General features: G+C 43.0%; 1 protein-coding gene across 1 annotated transcript in view; it reads left to right on the top strand.

Annotated features, from left to right (window-relative positions):
- The window catches only part of KIF16B (kinesin family member 16B), a 244,720-nt gene that overhangs the window by 219,312 nt on the left and 6,390 nt on the right, over nt 1–19,018 (top strand). The window lies entirely within an intron of this gene.

Raw genomic sequence — 19,018 nt, 5'->3', positions numbered from 1 at the left:
TAAATATAAATAACCACATTTATTAATCAGACACAACGCGTTTCGAGACCGGTCTGGTCTCTTTATCAAGTGTCATATACAGCAATGAATTCTACAAAAAAAAATATATATAGATATCCCATGTATCCCAGCACCACCCATCAGCTGGGGGGGAGCTGCAAATATTCACTACAGGTTAACCAAAACAGTAAAATAAATGAAAAAATAAACAAATGCTAAAAAAATAAATTCATACATACACAAATTTAACATTAATGAATCAATTCATTACAACCTACAATAAAACATCTCTTAAATGTGATGTGTATAGCAAGCAAAAAAAATAAAAAAAAATGCACTGATGTCTGAATACAACCCTAAAGTGAGTGTAAAATATGACTGTGTTTGGCTTATTTTTGAATGCAATAAAGGAAGGGATAAAAGGGAGCAAAAAAGAGCCCATGGAGCCTCATTTAAGAGTTTGAAAACACAGGACTAGCCAGATATCCCTCCGGGAAGGACCCGGACAAATCCACCATATTAAGTGGCCCTATAAGTCAGTATAATGACAAGGGAAAAAACAAGGCCAGGTATCCATCAATGGACAGCTGTTTCGGGATGTTGCTCCTCATCAGTGTGGAGCAGAATTCTGGCTATGTGGGAGCAATGCGTATTAGAGCCATAAGAGAAATAGATCACTGATCTCAGGGAGACCAGCCAAAGATAACACTGACAGCTACCGGTTAAAGCGCTCAATACAGTGCAACCCTAGATGCATTGCTCCCACCTATCCAGAATCCTGCTCCACACTGATGAGGGGCAACACCCCGAAACAGCTGTCTGTGGATGAATACCTGGTCTTGGTTTTTCCCCTATCATTACATTGACTTATAAGGCCACTTAATATGGTGGTTTGGGTGGTTTCTGTACAGGAGCCACTCCTTGGCTTGGTCCTTGCCGGAGGGATATCTGGCTAGTCCCATCTTTTGAGACTCGTAAATAAGGCTCCACAGGCTCCTTTTTGCATTTTTGTCTGCAAGGCATTCTGTGATAGTATGATCTGTCTGATCCTTTCGATCAATATATTCAACAGCGTAGGTAAACATGGCAAAGAGCAAAAAACTCGCTTTCATGGTCAACTCAACAAGCGTCAAAGGAGATGACAGAGCAAAGAGTTTGGCAAAGGGACCGGAAAACTTTCACTGTGTTAGTTAGAAAGGGAAACATTATCTGAAATTACATTTGTAAAGAAAGAAAGGCACATCTCACTTTGATCTATCCTCGCTGTCCGTCTGCTTTTAATACAGAGACAAGAAAATCAATTTGGATCCTTCCAGTCTCTCATTTAATGTTTTCTCCGTAAACTATTCCGACACTGATTTGTTTCTAATTCACCAACCTGAGGTGTTGACTTGTATATCCCCAGCAATGAATCTTGGTTTATGCACCATCACAGTATGATATATCTTTATACTTTTCCGGCGGTGGCGTAATACTCTTCTTTTTTTTATTTTTTTTTTACGCTGACACGGTGAACGCATTGCTGATTTTTAATGGCAGGCAGGTTGAATTACAATCGGCTATCCCCCCCCCCATTGGAAAAGACAGTTGACGGGAACTAAATTGACATAAGTCACCGCAAACATTGTAAATGTCACACGAGACACCAAAATGAATATTAGATGGGAATAGAATTTACAAGACTGTTATCTTGAAGGAAAATGTGTTGTAGAGTTTGTTATTTTTGTTATTTACTGTGGTGCAGAGCCGGGGTTTATGTAGAACATAATTAGAATGTCAGAGTCAAATAATAGTTCTGTTTGTTTGCTACAATGGAAGTTTCTTTAAAAAAATATACTCTGTTCTAAAGATCCATCCAGATGACAGATATATCACGGAAGGGAAAGTGTAGATTTTACAGGCGTCCGTTCTTTTACTCCACAACTGACCATATAGAATGCACCCTTACGATTGAGCCATACAGTTCAGATACATAGAGGCCAGCAAGTGGAATATTGTATTAACTATGTATATGCTTGGATGGTAGGGATTACGTGTTGAATAGCCTCACTAGTTTACATAGTGACTTATGCACATGGCTATACTTTCTCTCCATAAGACTATGTTCACACAACTTAATTTTTATGAAAAGAACGGTTGATGATTTGCTTTGACGTCATTGCAGACATTGGCCGTTGTTTCACACAATGTATTGAACGGCGGCGGCTGTTTGCTACGGCCGACAAAATAATGATCGTGTCAATTATTATGGCCGATTATCGGCTGATCGCATCTTTTGAGCCTGCTTTAAAATCCAGCTTTATCGGCCGCACATCTTCCTGTGTAAACAGGTGCTTGTGCAGCTGAGAAAAATAAAGGGAAACTGACAGTACGGATATGTGTATATTGGGGTCTGGGATATGTATATATTCGTGCTGTCAGTTTCCAGATAACAAGCTGCAGTCAATACTTACCAGCCACGCTGCTTGTGATCCGCTATCTGCTTTTCCAATCCTCTGGCCGCCGCTGTAACTTCAGGCCGCCGCCACCTCCTCTGGAGGGGGCGGGGCCTGAAAATATACAACAAGCTGCAGCAAAAGAATGAACAATGAGGTATTACACTGAACAATTAGTGAAGATTAGCAAACGCTTATCGATGATTTTAGGATCAGATCTAAATGATCGATCACCGGCATTTGAACGATTTTTCGATCCTTGCCTGCAAATACACTGAACGGTTTGAATGTGAACGATATAACGATTTTCCGCACGATAATCATCCTGTGTAATAGGGCCCTTAGTGTATTCTTTGTAAAAGTTTCTGACATGTGTGCCTATTGTAACCATAGTCCCCCATGTACCCAGTGGAGACTGCCCTTTTGACCTTAGTTGGGGTGGTATGGACTAGTATATATTTTTTTTTTGTATAACAGATTGCATTTTTCCGTACACTGGACAGTCCTCCCCCAATGAGCAATATAAAGTTATAATAAAAGGAGAACAAGTGGTTTTTTGTGCCGTCACATAACAATAGAAGCAGGGAAATGTAATAGTTTTCGGGTCCCGTCTCGTGTAACGTCGCCGGCTCCTCTCCTTTTGTTATTAAGTTTTCAAATTAATTAGCACAAAGAACCTATTATTCCTATAGCAAAGCAGCCACATTATCCAGCACACGGCCCGGCAAGGAACGCCTGTGTTCTCCATTTGCCGCAGACAGCATGGCATTAATATATGTATTTCCACTAAGCCTGAAACCCTCTGTTGTTAAAAAGCTGTCAATCCGCAGCAGTCAGAGAAAGCACAACTGCCTTCCCCCCCGCAATGTGACAGAGATAAGACGCGAGAGTCGGCTTTTTGGTGCCTCAAAAAAAAAGTGTCACTTCCCAGGCAGGCACCAATACATTTCTCATAAATTGCTTCAAAAACATGAATGGTGAGATTAATTACTTGTCTTCAGGCACAGTGCGCAGAATAAAGGAAAGAAGACTGGTGTGGAATTTCTCTTTTTTTTTTTTTTTTTTAACAGTGATTTAATGTACCATGTTTGCTTTATTTTCCGCCATGACAGGTTAATTATACAGGGCATTTCTGAGGTCGTGTGTGATCCCTTACACCGAGCTCTGGTGTCATACTATGAGCATTGGTATAATGGGTTTAAGAGGACCTCTCTATGTAACGGGGGGGGGGGAGGGTATTGGTACATTGTACTTATAAGTATAAGGCACCAGTATCACTCACACAGCCTACTGCTATAGATGAAGGGGAAATATTCTGCAGCTGTGTGCCCTGTCCACACTAGAAACAAGCCTTACTGTAATAATAGAAGCAGTGCCTTTTTTTTTTTTACATTGCTTTTTTTTTTTTTTTTTTTTTTTACAATACATTGCTTTACGCTATATTTCTTTGTAATGTAACTTTATTAATATAAATTTATCGTTTTTTTATCTAATTCTTTTGAGTGGCGGCAGTAAGGGGTAACATGGACCCACCTGCTGCCACCAATGTTGGTGCTGGGATCCCCACCCCGATCACCTGCTTTGATCGAGGGCTGCACAGCACTATATTTAAGGGTCCTGCTACCCCGTGTACGGTATATTTTTATATACAGTACATAGGGTTAAGGAGGTTACCTGGAGGCGATCACTGCTCACTGTGCTAAAACCACAAAGACAGGGGAGCACCAATGCATCTGTTCTGACATGCCAGCAATAGTTGTTTTTTTTACACTCTATAAAGAAACATGCGGCACTCACCACTTTAACTTCAAAAACTGTGTTCCTTTTTATTCCATAAAAGCAAGGCTATAGCAGGTTGGATGCTGGCATCTAACCTGCTATAGCCTTGCTTTTATGGAATAAAAGGAACACAGTTTTTGAAGTTGAATTGGTGAGTGCTGCATGTTTTTTTCACCTGACTGCACCTGACTCCTCACTTCATATGCCAGTGAGGAGTCTGCTCCTAAAAGGAACCTTTAGGCCACATTCACACACCCGTAGTGCAGTCCATGGCCGCGGACTGCACTACCGTATGTGCATCCGTAGTGCTCCATGCTTCACGGACCACTACGTTCACAAATCATTACCCCAGCGATCCATGCCACAAAAAAACGGTCCGCATTACAACATGTTTTTTTGTGACATGGATCGCGGCCATAGGATAACATTGGTTTCATGTTCTGTCCACAATTGCGGACAGAACACGGATGTGTGAATTAGGCCTTACTGTGCCGTTCTGTTTGCTATTTTGTACTGAATAGCTGTTGGTTTTTTTGGGGGGAGATGCCAGACTTCTTTTTTATTTTTTATTAAGAACCTTTAAGTGTCCCTTTAAACAAACAACTGACAACCGCCGGCTGTCATCTTCTGCTTGAAACCGGATACGTCATGTACCTGGCTATTCCAGCAGCAACCTGATCTGCTGATCACTGATCGGCTGAGCGGGCAATCACTCAGCTGGGGTCGTGATGTTGCAGCTAGCAGAGCTGCAGGACCCCGGCTGCTGTGAACGAGACCAGGGAGTGGCGCTTTGAGGCACGAGGAGGGGTGAGTTTACTTGTTCTTTCTCCAGCCCCCCTCCCCCATCTGCCTGCCGATTTTAGTGTTTGTGGGACTTCCCCTTTAAGAAAGGATATGGTGATTGTTCTTAACATACATGTTTAAACTAATGCTGAAAATGGAATCGGGTGATGTATATAATCAAAGGAACCCAGAGTTCATGATATAACAGCCTGGTAAATCATAGCATAATGGTATGCAGTAATTACATTGTTGAATGATACAAAGTAACAGGTCAGATTAAACAACCCCTTCAATCAACACAGGCATTGTCGGAGAATGATCTTGTACCAGCAGTCACTATATGGCTGAATGATGTTGGATTTGAATAACTGCTGATTTGTTTTGCTGTAGGATACATTTTTATTGTAGCGCTAAGCGCATAAAAGCCTAATATATCTTTGGAGGCAATTGTACATCCAGCCTTTCTATGTGCTTATAGAAGACGGCTTTTATTCCTAATGACGTGAGGTTTTACTACTTTTCTGTTAATGAAGTCCTTTCTAGTCCTACGCCTTCAACCTAGGAATCCAGGGAAGATGGTAAATTCAATTATAAATACACCTAGAAATCCAGGATATCCTTTTGGCACTATAGTTAGGGCCCTATTATACACAGAGCCATAATTGGCCAAATGGGGCCGATTAAGCCGATTATCGCTCCGTGTAATAGAAATAACGATCAACCGATGATGCGATCATCGACTGATCGTTGGTTTAGGTTTGGACTTAAAATCGACCGACAGGTGATGACCATGCATTGCTATTACATGTAGCGATATCCAACGATTGCCGACACATCTTATACCTTACCTCGCTCCGCTCCTGGTCAGTGATCAGCTGACAGGCCGCTCAGGCGCTGCGGCCGCCGGGATCGGTAAGCTGCGGAGCACAGGAGAGAAGACCGGGAGCGGGAAGAGTTAAGGTATCAGGTGTCTGGGCTAACTATGTCCATGCAGCCATTACTGCCCGAATATCAAGCCATCTAAAAGGTCCAGTAAATGAGCACCGATCTAGCAGATCGGCACTCGTTTACTAAAATGATTGGGCCGTGGTCGACCCATGTAATAGGACCCTTACTGTGTACCCCATAAGACATCACTAACTAGTGCTCAGAAAACATTTACTGTAGTGGAACCATACCCCAGCGACATAATAGGACGATTACTTGATGTCTTCCTTGTTGGTTAAAGGGGTAGTGCGGCGCTAAACCATTATTTACTAAATATCACACATTACAAAGTTACACAACTTTGTAATGTATGTTATGTTAGTGAATCGCCCCCTTCCCTGGTTTCCCCCCACCCACACCAGACCCGGAAGTGTCTGGGCTGAGCAGCTGGGCCGGAAGTGTCCAGGCTGAGCAGCTGATGACGCGGCAGAGAGCGTCCGGCACTAGGGACGGTCGGAGCGGTTCGGCCGTCCTTCCGTCCGAAGATGACATCATTGGCACAAGATGGCGGACGGGGGTCGGCAAGAGGCAGGTATGTATAGAGCACTACACTTACGGGTCTGGTGTGGGTGGGGGGAAACACAGGGAAGGGGGGGCGATTCACTAACATAACATACAGTACATTACAAAGTTGTATAACTTTGTAATGTGTGTTATTTAGTGAATAATTGTTTAGCGCCGCACTACCCCTTTAATTTACAGATGTCCTACAGAAGTGACCTGTACATGTTCTGTACTGATGGAAGGTGGGTTATGTGAATTATTCACAAGTAGCCCCACTCACTTTTATTAGAAATCTATGCCCATATTACAAATAAGTATACTTATACCAGTAAGTATAAGGATGCTCAGTGTCCCTCCAGTGCCCTGTGTCCCTCAGTGTCATCATCCTCTCCAGCAGCCACAGCCCGCACAGCTCTGGGAGTCAGGTCGTGACATCACCATTTTATCCAGGAAGTGACATCACCATGTTACAGGAAGTGACGTCACCATGTTATCCAGGAAGTGAAGCCTTGCAGTAGTAAGTGAAGGGTAAAAAGCACTTTATAAGCATTTCCTGTAATAAGAGTATATTGGTGATTTGTATGACTTTTGGGGGGCAATACAATACTTTAATAAAAACAATTAAATGTGTTTGACGGCCTGACTTAGAATACGGCCGTTTGGAAAGAAGTAACTTTTGAGCTAGAATCTAGAACCTCTAAATATGCAGATATTTTCCCATGAAGCCTATGGCTTTGTACAGAGAAGGGGGTCTCATCACTGTAATTTTCCTCAGATCAACGTATCCATCTGGCCGGATCCCAACAGTTAGCTGTCTAAACTGATGATACCATAAAGATAGCATAAAAAGCAGCATACACATCAAGCTGGGCAGGGTGGGGCCCTGAGTCACATAAAGCTATGTAATGTCCTGGAGGTCAAAGTGCTGGTCAGTTAAAGTACAAAAATGTATGGATACAGCAGAGCTGGGATGAATCAGATTACACTGCAGGAATTGTGGTGGTGAATGGGCAAAACAAACCTGGAGTGTTTAGTTATTGCACGAACTCTACAGTTATATACTCTTCATAGAGGCTTTGTACTGAAGGGTATATTATATGTTATGACATTTTTGAGACCCTCAAAACTACATCCTGGTGAAACCTTACAAATTACTATCCAGTTCACCTTTAAGGCAACACACTAAAACCCTACGAGTTAGCCGTTTCCCTGCTGCTGAGGTCTCCTACCATACACTACATACACACCCTGAGGTTTACCGCTAGCTTACAATCTATTATTTGGCCATCACTGTTCTAAACACCTGTCTAGAGAAGTGTGACCCTATTATTACTATTCCAGCCATAACCTGCAGGACTATCGGGGGTTGTCAGATTACCTATATTGGCCCTGAAGACCTGTTAGAAGAAGCCGACTATTTTATAATAGCCTTTGCCTCCACTTGACTTGATGCTTTATGTCGAGCCGTATATATCCAGACCCAAGATTATATGGTTAAACAATCTTGGAAGTAATCATTAGGTCGATTTGCGTACGTCAGCGATTAAGTTGGTCAATTATCACTAAAGAGACGTGGATCCGAGAAAAATAGAGCAATAAAAAAAATAAAAAAAACTTCAAGCCTCGGAAAGATTTTAGTATTTGAGAATTCTGTAGTGTCCTATATCACGTATCTGGGGGAAATTAAATTAGGCTGGAAAGCTCTGGCGAGTGGCTTTTCTAAAATCAAGAATCAATAACAAGTTAGCTTAATGCCGGGCAGACTGAAGCGTGGCTGCATGCTCTACTTTTCTCGCACATCTCAACGATTGAATGGCTCCCCGCTCATTTCAGCCTCTTCAGTAAACTCCTAATGATCTCAATTGCAATGTCAGGGGGGTCACCCAGCCCGGCTGACAACTGTCTCTTCTTGTCTGCCTTTTTAGAGCGTTTCAGAGCATTCCCATATCTATCATTGTGCTTGGCTGCCCACATAACTAAACAACCGGCTTTATCCACCCCAGGAGATCAAAAAGCAAACAGCTATGTGAATTCGATGCAGATATCCATTTATAATAGATTTTCTTTCTTCTTTATGTGTTTATTCGGACTAATCCCCCGTGCTTTTCTTTATATTATTGTTTAAAGGGGAACTATCAGCACATTAGACATATTTAACCGGCTGATAGACCCCTATAGCGCTGGGGACGCTGAGGATGAAGGTATGTGTGTTACCTTCCTCCCTGGCACCAGTCTGGTGCTGATAGTCGGTGTGAACTCCGCTCCGGAGCACCGCTCGGGGCACTGCTGCATCATCTGGCCTACCCCCCCCCCCCATTGATTATCAGTAGAAGGGGTGGGTCGGATGAGGCAGCAGTGCTCCGGAGCTGAGTGTACCCCAACTAACAGCACGGGACAACGCTGAGGAGGAAGGTAAGACATCTTTTAGGATGGCCGCCATTTTGAGTCCAAACAACAGTTATTTCATGATGACAGCCATGATTTATACAGTCAAAATGATCTTTTAAGACATAAAAGACATTGTAGCCTAGATGTGTGACCATATATTGGCTCATACATTGGTTTCTAAGCATGACAATTTAGGAGCTAAGCGATATTGCTTGCCAAATTCTGTAGTGTACCCTAGTGTAAAGTAGACTATGGACTGACTGGTTCCAGCATTTTCAGTAGACTGTGGTGTGAGCAGCTGTAGATTTTAGTCTAGATTATGAACTGACTGCCGAGTCTACGCTAGACTGAGAGCTGGGTGCAGCATTTATACTAGAGGGTTAATTGACTTTAGCGTTTACACTACACTATGGAGTGACTGCAGCATTTACACTACACTATGGAGTGACTGCAGCATTTACACTACACTATGGAGTGACTGCAGCATTTACACTACACTATGGAGTGACTGCAGCATTTACACTACACTATGGAGTGACTGCAGCATTTACACTACACTATGGAGTGACTGCAGCATTTACACTACACTATGGAGTGACTGCAGCATTTACACTAGACTGTGGAGTGACTGCAGTGTTTACACTAGACTGTGGAGTGACTGCAGCATTTACACTAGACTATGGAGTGACTGCAGCGTTTACACTAGACTGTGGAGTGACTGCAGCATTTACACTAGACTGTGGAGTGACTGCAGCATTTACACTAGACTGTGGTGTGACTGCAGTGTTTACACTAGACTGGAGTGACTGCAGCGTTTACACTAGACTATGGAGTGACTGCAGCGTTTACACTAGTCTGTGGAGTGACTGCAGCGTTTACACTAGACTGTAGTGACTGCAGCATTTACACTATACTGTGGAGTGACTGCAGCATTTACACTATACTGTGGTGTGACTGCAGTGTTTACACTAGACTGTGGAGTGACTGCAGTGTTTACACTAGACTGTGGAGTGACTGCAGCGTTTACACTAGACTGTGGAGTGACTGCAGCATTTACACTAGACTGTGGAGTCACTGCAGCATTTACACTATACTGTGGAGTGACTGCAGCGTTTACACTAGACTGTGGAGTGACTGCAGTGTTTACACTAGACTGTGGAGTGACTGCAGTGTTTACACTAGACTGTGGAGTGACTGCAGCATTTACACTAGTCTGTGGAGTGACTGCAGCGTTTACACTATACTGTGGAGTGACTGCAGCATTTACACTAGACTGTGGAGTGACTGCAGCATTTACACTATACTGTGGAGTGACTGCAGCATTTACACTATACTGTGGAGTCAGCATTTACACTAGACTGTGGAGTGACTGCAGCGTTTACACTAGACTGTGGAGTGACTGCAGCGTTTACACTAGACTGTGGAGTCACTGCAGCATTTACACTAGACTGTGGAGTGACTGCAATGTTTACACTAGACTAGGCCCGGGGCCCTGAGCTCCTTGGGGGCCCATGGCCCCCCAAACAGTCTTATACTTTCAGTGGTGTATTATCTCCAGGCTACAGTTTTGCCATGATTTACATAACAATCGCTGCTTTTTACCGCAATTTTGCACAAATCAGGGCAAAACTGCAACCAGGAGACAATGCAGCAACATTAGAGAACATACTAAAGGACCTTATCATGTGACAACGATGTCACCACAGGTCCTTTACGGGCTGCATTATGGAGGAAAAAGACTAAAGCTAGTGCCGCCATAGTTACAGTGGGTTAGAGGGGCCAAAGCTTGGTGTACAGCCAGGGGCCCATGGTAAAGTTAATCCGCCCCTGACTAGACTGTGGAGTGACTGCAGCATTTACACTGGACTGTCGACTGACTGACCACAGCATTTTTTTTATTATGCTACGTACTGATTGTTCTGGTTGTGCAGTCGTTTACTATTTGCTGGATGAAGGTGGTGCCATAGATTTTTCCTACCTGGATTCCAACATAAAGATTTGATGGAGAAGTTTGTGAATCCCTGGATTAAGTTCAGTGGATTTGTGGTTGGCTGAGATTAGTTGTGGGTAAGACCAGAAGCAACATGAAAACATATAACTTTACTAAAAGAGTAGTAGATACTTGGAACAAACTTCCAGCAGATTTGGGTGGTAAATCTACAGCAAGTGAATGTAAACCTGTCTGGGATAAACATATCTAAATTAAGATAATAATACAAGGGCGGACTAGATGAACCAGGTGGTCTTTTTCTGCTGACACTCTTCTGTCTTTCTATGTAGCAGAGTTGTGTCTGCGTTGTATGTTGTTTGCTGCTGTACTCCCCAGTGCCTGCCATATGTTCCCGCACTGACACACATGATAGCATCCCGGGAATGGAGCCATAATATATCACTGCTGTATAATATAGAATCAGTCACTGAATTGTAGCCGATAATATTCTCCTCTAACCTGTTAGTCTGCATTGGTGATCACTGTAGCTGCAGTCAGACAGGAATGAATTAGGTTACATTTCTCTTATATCGCTAGAATCGGAATATAAAATCTGTCAATAGCAAAAAAAAAAAAGTAATGTTTTGTGTCTTTACCTGAATCTGGAGCCCTGGAGGATAACGTGTGAAGTAAATGGAATAATACAGAAGATGCGTGCGCTTATTTGTACAAAGGACCAGTCGATATTCCCCAGCAGTGTAGAGATGAAGTGTTTGCTTCTGTACGGTATAAAGATCTGTTAGCATTCACCATACAAAGCATAAAACATTAAATTATAGATGTTTTCCCACAGACGCTCCCGCTCACAGACAGCCTGTTATTTCCCACTTGTCCTTATACATGCGTTGCTGCTTGCCGGTGACATATTCTAGGCCTCAATGTTTTTTTCCACTTTTGCAGACCATTCAAATATGTTGAGACTTATAGATCATAGACTCTCAATGATGTCTAGAATAAAGCGTGGGCGCTGCTGTTCTGCCTATTTAAGGGGCTTTCCTGTATTTGAAAACCATAATTGCTTATATTACAACTCCACTCCATTTCAATGAAAGTGGCAGCTGGTATTTAACCCTGGATAACCCCTTTAACCTCTTAAAGGGGAAGTCTGGCAAAAAAATGTATTGAAGTATTGTACTGACCTCCAAAAGTATATAAATCACCAATATACACTTATTACGGGAAATGCTTATAAATGGCTTTTTTCCCTTCACTTCCTGGATAACATGGTGATGTCACTTCCTGGATAACATGGTAATGTCACTTCCTGGATAACATGGTGATGTCACTTCCTGGATAACATGGTAATGTCACTTCCTGGATAACATGGTGATGTCACTTCCTGGATAACATGGTAATGTCACTTCCTGGATAACATGGTGATGTCAATTCCTGGATAACATGGGGATGTCACTTCCTGGATAACATGGTGATGCCACTTCCTGGATAACATGGTGATGTCACGACCCGACTCCCAGAGCTGTGCGAGTGTGCCTGTATGTGCCTTTGGAGGCATGGTTTTATTAGTGGCAGAACAGACAAGTTGATGTTAATGCTCTAACTGCTGGTATTAAGCCCCAGAGAGTTTTCTCATTCTTCTTCTTATACTTTATGGGTGGTTAGACATGAGCGGGAAGCCTTGATTTACCTTTCAGACACAGTGTAAACCCTCTAGAAGTAACAGGCTTAGTTCGCATGCATACAGTCCCGGCTCTCACCTGTACATACAACACAATGGCCCTCTTTTACTAACAATGTGTCAGAATAAAGCCATATGCTGTTGGTTGTGTCAGTTTTTGATGGGTTTATTAGGTTGTTTTGCACACCTTTAGTAAATATGTCGGAAGCTTTGCCCCCACTTTTTTTTTAAAAACATTTTTTTATTAAATTCACAGTAATTATATAGCGCCTAGTATATTCTTTAGAGCTTCCATAGTATAACAGCCAGTACATCTAAATGGGCGGACAATATCATATATGACTTGAGTTTCATAATGCGTGAGAATAAATATTTTCCATTTGTGGAAGAAGCGTTTGGTATGCGACTCTCCTTGTGCCTCTTTATGTCTTCAGACACAGTGTAAACCCTCTAGAAGAAACAGGTTTAGTTTGCATGCACACAGTCCCGGCTCTCACCTGTACATACAACACAATGGGCCTCTTTTACTAACAATGCGTCAGATTAAAGCCGTATGATGTTGGTTGTGTCCGTTTTTGACGGGTTTGTTAGTTTGTTTTGCACACCTTTAGTAAATATGTCGGAAAACTAAACCGACAGGGAAAATGGATAAAAATTTTCTGACTAGAACATATTAGTAAATCAGCCCCAATAAGCTTTGCCTCCACTTCTTGTGTTTTTATTAAATTGACAGCAATTGTAGAGCGCCTGGTATATTCTTTAAGCAAAGAATTGTACAACAGCACAAACCCAGTATTGTTGAGGTGGGTGCCCGTCTCTCCACCCTGGCCCAGGGTGGTGAAAAATCCAGCAATGAAGTAGGAGACAGCACGTCCAGGGATAAAGTTGAAAAAACATATTTAATGACACACCAGTGCGCGACGTTTCGGCTGAATAAGCCTTTCTCAAGCAGTGATACAATACAATGCAAGCTAGGTAGTATTTATACACAAATGAAGTGAATATTAATCAAGTAATTAGTGTCATATAATCATAGCAAATGTACAAATTCAATACAATCGTGAAAACATAATTCATAAATACACACTCAACTGAGTAAAGTGAACATACATACATGTAATACATGAAGTTGATCATGGCACAAATAAGGATCAACCGGTGTAACGTGTACACACAGTGTTAATTGGCACAAAAACCACAGATGTGCAGAGTACCCCAAATAATTAATAAACAAAAAGGAGGAGCGAATATCCATCAACATACCAGGTGGCGGGATCCCGGACCAGAGCGCCGAATGCGGAAGTCGCCCCGACATGGCGTCACATCAGCGCGACTCGAGCCGAATCACGTGACCAAGCCTGCATCACGTGACCCGAGTGACGGGTCGGCGAACGCATCACGTGACCTAAGCCTACATCACATGATCGGAATCACCAGACCCGCGAGTGCGCATGCGTATGAGCCCGTCGGAGCTAGATCCACATCTAGCAGCATTCTAGCCCAAAGTAGCCATATTAAAAATGGGCAAAAACGCCCAAAAGGGAAAGTATACATAAACTGATCAAGAATATATAAAGAGCCTGGACTGGAGCTACCAAAAGTCAAATAAAATAAATTATCTAATGACTAAGGAATAATAACATTTTGATTATTATCCTTTCCCTTCCTTAGTCATTAGATAATTTATTTTATTTGACTTTTGGTAGCTCCAGTCCAGGCTCTTTATATATTCTTGATCAGTTTATGTATACTTTCCCTTTTGGGCGTTTTTGCCCATTTTTTTAATATGGCTACTTTGGGCTAGAATGCTGCTAGATGTGGATCTAGCTCCGACGGGCTCATACGCATGCGCACTCGCGGGTCTGGTGATTCCGATCATGTGATGTAGGCTTAGGTCACGTGATGCGTTCGCCGACCCGTCACTCGGGTCACGTGATGCAGGCTTGGTCACGTGATTCGGCTCGAGTCGCGCTGATGTGACGCCATGTCGGGGCGACTTCCGCATTCGGCGCTCTGGTCCGGGATCCCGCCACCTGGTATGTTGATGGATATTCGCTCCTCCTTTTTGTTTATTAATTATTTGGGGTACTCTGCACATCTGTGGTTTTTGTGCCAATTAACACTGTGTGTACACGTTACACCGGTTGATCCTTATTTGTGCCATGATCAACTTCATGTATTACATGTATGTATGTTCACTTTACTCAGTTGAGTGTGTATTTATGAATTATGTTTTCACGATTGTATTGAATTTGTACATTTGCTATGATTATATGACACTAATTACTTGATTAATATTCACTTCATTTGTGTATAAATACTACCTAGCTTGCATTGTATTGTATCACTGCTTGAGAAAGGCTTATTCAGCCGAAACGTCGCGCACTGGTGTGTCATTAAATACGTTTTTTCAACTTTATCCCTGGATGTGCTGTCTCCTACTTCATTGCTGGTATATTCTTTAGAGCTTCCGCAGTATACCAGCCAGTACAACTAAATGGGCGGACAATATCATATATGGCTTGAGTGTCATAATGTGTGAGAATAAAAAATTTCCATTTGTGGAAGAAGCGTTTGGTATGCGACTCATTGTGCCTCTTAGCGTCCACTTCATCTGCTCCAAAACTAACTTTACTTGTGTTATGACCATCTGGATGTCGGGGACATTAAGTAATTGCCGATTTTTAAAAATGCAACGTAGAGGCACAAGAAGCGTGATATGTATCAATTGTGAAATGGCCTGTCTCCAGTTTCCGGGGGGCGCAATTGGTGAAAAAGAATTTCTAGATGTGTCAGGGTTACTTTCATTTAGTAGTGGGTATGTATATAAGTTGTGATGTGATATGATTAAGTAATTGTGGCAGAACATGTCCAGATGCCATGCCTGAGGCTTGTCAATGTGGCATGATATTTGGGCAAGGGGTTATCCTATCTGGAAAGGAACGTGAGGGCCAAATACTTCTGTTCTGTGTTGGTTATCTGGTTCTGGAGATTAAAATAGAAGTCCCATGAAAGGGCAAAAACTGCAGGCAGGCTGGTGGGGGCAGGAAAATAAAGACCTGAGCTCTCCTGTCCCCATGCCTCCAATGCGCTGGTCCTGGGTCCTGTTCACATCAGCCGTTGACTTGAAACTCTTCTAGCTGTAACGCCATGACCCCAGCTGAGGGATTTCCCACCCAGCCAATCAGTGACTGGGGCGGGACACAGAGTGGGCGATCACTCAGCTGGGCTGTGACGTTTCAGCTGGTGAAACCAAGTATGTGACTGCCCGTTTTCCAGCTGACAGACAACTGCCAGGAGTGGCCCATCAGCGGCACGAGGACGAGTGAGTTTAGTTCTTTATTATTTTCCTGTCCCCATCAGCCTGCACTTTCATGAGACTTCTCCTTTAAAGGGGTTATCCAGCACTACAAAAACATGGCTGCTTTCCACCCTCTCTAGTCTCCAGGTCAGGTGTGGTTTGCAATTAAGCTTCATTTACTTCAATGGAACTGAGTCCCAAACCCCACCCAATCTGGAGACAATAGAGAGGAAAAAGTGGCCATCTTTTTGTAGCGCTGGATAACCCCTTTAATTTTCCCTAACAACAGGCAGTAAACAGCAGATTGCAGGAAAGTGAGACAACTAGTGGCCAAGACTTTAGTGCTTTGGTTTTCTGGGAAAAGGAGTCATTTCTGGTAAATGAAGTTATTTGTTAGAAAACACATGGAGCGAAAGTGTTTGAAACAACAGTAGCCGTTCATCTCAAGGCCTATACAAGAAATTTATATAGACTTTTATACTGTAAAATTCAGCTCTGAGGTTTATTCACTGTTGCAGCTTTATCCTATAACACTGGGAACAGAAGTAAAGAAGCCGCTCCGGAAAATATTCAGCAATTAGCTGGTCCCAGACTCTAGGCCAAGGCCGTTCTTGTGTCTTTCATAATTCAAACTTATCAGTCATTCTGCTTTTTTCTGGGCAAAGGGTTTTAAGGATGATTCATGTCAAACACTTTGGTAGCTGCTTGCCAATGCCATTCCAAAAGATGACAAGCTGTCACTGCTGGCCCGGGCTGCCTGGTAAATTCAATTCCTTTGTTGTCAATTGTGAATAGCTGTGACATGACTTGTTTTTATTAGTGCTCGCATGGATTGATCCATCGCTAGTTGGGCCTCCCTGGATATTTACACAGTGTTTGGACTTAAAAAGGGCAAATTGCTTAATCCGGGCAGAACCTCAACCTCTTCAGTAATTTACAGACTTTGTAATGGCCCCACATGACATAAAAAATGGACACAGATGTTATTACTGCGGATATTTGGCAGTATGTATCTTATCGAGGGAACTGTTAGGACATCATCGGCCGTAACATCACCACCGACAGGTGAAGTGAATACCAGGGACTATCATGTGATAGGAGTGGGATATGTTAGGAAGCAACTCAACAGTCAGTTCCTAAAGTTAAAGGGGTTATCCTGGAAGAAACATAGCTGCCTACTAACAGAAACCGTGCCACTCTTGTCCTCTGTTTGTATGTGGTATTGCAGCTCAGTTCCATCGAAGTTAATGGAGCCGAGTTGTTACCTGCACACTACGCAATGGCGACAGAAAACCCGTTGCTCATTCCGCAGCTCGCACCCACTCGCGGACTCTGTCGGCCGCACGTGTCTCCGCCTGTGTCATAGACTCCATTCTATGCAGGGGGCGGATTCCGTCGTCCGTCCAAAGAATGAACCTGTTCATTCTTTGGACGGGCAACGGAATCCGCCCGTGCATACAATGGAGTCTATGACACTGTTGGAGACGTGTGAGCTGCGAAATGCGCAATGGGTTTTTCCGTCGCCGTTCAGTAGTGTGCACGTATCCAGCAGTTAGGTTTTTCTGATCCTGTATGTGTTAAATGTGTTATAAACAGGAAAAATGGTCGGCTTTTAATATATTGCAGCTGGTGTATATAAAACATTGAACATGTTATCCTTATTTATTCGTGCTCCCTCTGTGTCCTGCTCTGGTGTCGCTGACTGCAGAGCCTCCACCTCCGAAACAGGAAGTGACAGCCCGCCAAGCCAATCACTGGTTGAGTTGGGACAGCCCTGCAGCCAGTGATTGGCTAAGCGGGCTTTCACTATTGAATGGAGGCTCTCCAGTCAGCAGGGGACACCGGTGACACTGAGGGAGCATGGACAGGTAAGGATAACATATTTATTGATATATAAAAAATGGCCGACCACCAGACAACCCATTTAATACTGGCTATTATAGAAAGGTGTCAGAATTGCTTGCTGCGTAAAGAGCTGAGTAACTTCAGGCTTGACTCTGTCCACCACTAGAGATGATCGAACATCAGGAAATGACAGCCGGAGTACCGCCTGGACTATTACCTAGGCTGTATCCCTGTTTTCCAAGTGGTACCCGGGCTGTCTCCACCTTCAACACAGAACGGGAAGGCATTGGAAATCAAATGCTGAAGGTTCAAGAAGGTTCGAGTTCGATTGAACCGGACATTTCCCGATGTTCGATCATCTCTATCCACCACTACCAGTGCCTGTAATGTGCACATGAGCTTCAGAACTAGACCATGAAGCAGTTGATAAAAGGTAGCTGGGTTTGATAAATCACAAACCATATAGACATCAGGGTTCATGCTTATTACTTACCTGGGGAATAGATACAGTAACATTAGGATGTGCTATTGAAAGATGGTGAACCAGCAAAGGCAGCATGAGGGGCTGGGAAATTTTCAAACTGTCCTCAAGGTGTTGACTTGGCCTCCATCTTCCACGGATCTCAGTCTCTGATGAATTGTTTATACTATAACTTTAGAATAGGAATCCTTCAACTCAAAAGTATAAGAAATGCTTCAACTACTAGAGATGATCAAACACCAGAAAAAGTTAGGTTCTATCGAACTCAAACCTTGTCAAACATTACGCATTTGATTCCTGATGCCTTCCCATTATTCCGTGGGGAAGGAGGAGACAGCCGAGTACTGCCTGTAATTCTGGGATACAGCCTAGGTAATAGGCTGTATCCCGGAATTCCAGTCGGTAACAGGGTTGTCTCCTCCTTCCCCACGGAACAGGAAGGCATCGGGAATCAAATGCGGAAGGTTCGACAAGGTTCGAGTTCGATAGAACCGAACTTTTTCCGGTTTTCGATCTCTATCTCTCATCTCTATCCACCACCAGGGTTTAAGGTCAGAAAACTACTCTGCTTTCCAATTTGTCTTCTTGTGCAACCTTAAAGAAGTTATCCAGAAATAGGAAAACACAGCTGATTGCTTCCAGGAACAGCACCACCCTTGTCCTCAGTTTGAGTGTTGGGTTTTGCAGCTCAGTTCTATTAACATAAATGGAGCTGAATCATAATACCACACACAACCTGGTGACAGGGGTGGCGCTAGTTTTGTTAGAAAGTAACTGCTGTTATTCTGATTCTGGATAACCCCTTTAATTCTATACACTGGGAGAACATTTTTCTACCTGTGGTTTAACTTCCTTAAGAAATAAATGACTTAATGTTTTACTGTAGGAG

Source organism: Dendropsophus ebraccatus, chromosome 15, assembly GCF_027789765.1.
Source record: "Dendropsophus ebraccatus isolate aDenEbr1 chromosome 15, aDenEbr1.pat, whole genome shotgun sequence".
NCBI classification, from domain to species: domain Eukaryota; kingdom Metazoa; phylum Chordata; class Amphibia; order Anura; family Hylidae; genus Dendropsophus; species Dendropsophus ebraccatus.
This window is presented reverse-complemented; position numbering and strand designations above follow the sequence as displayed.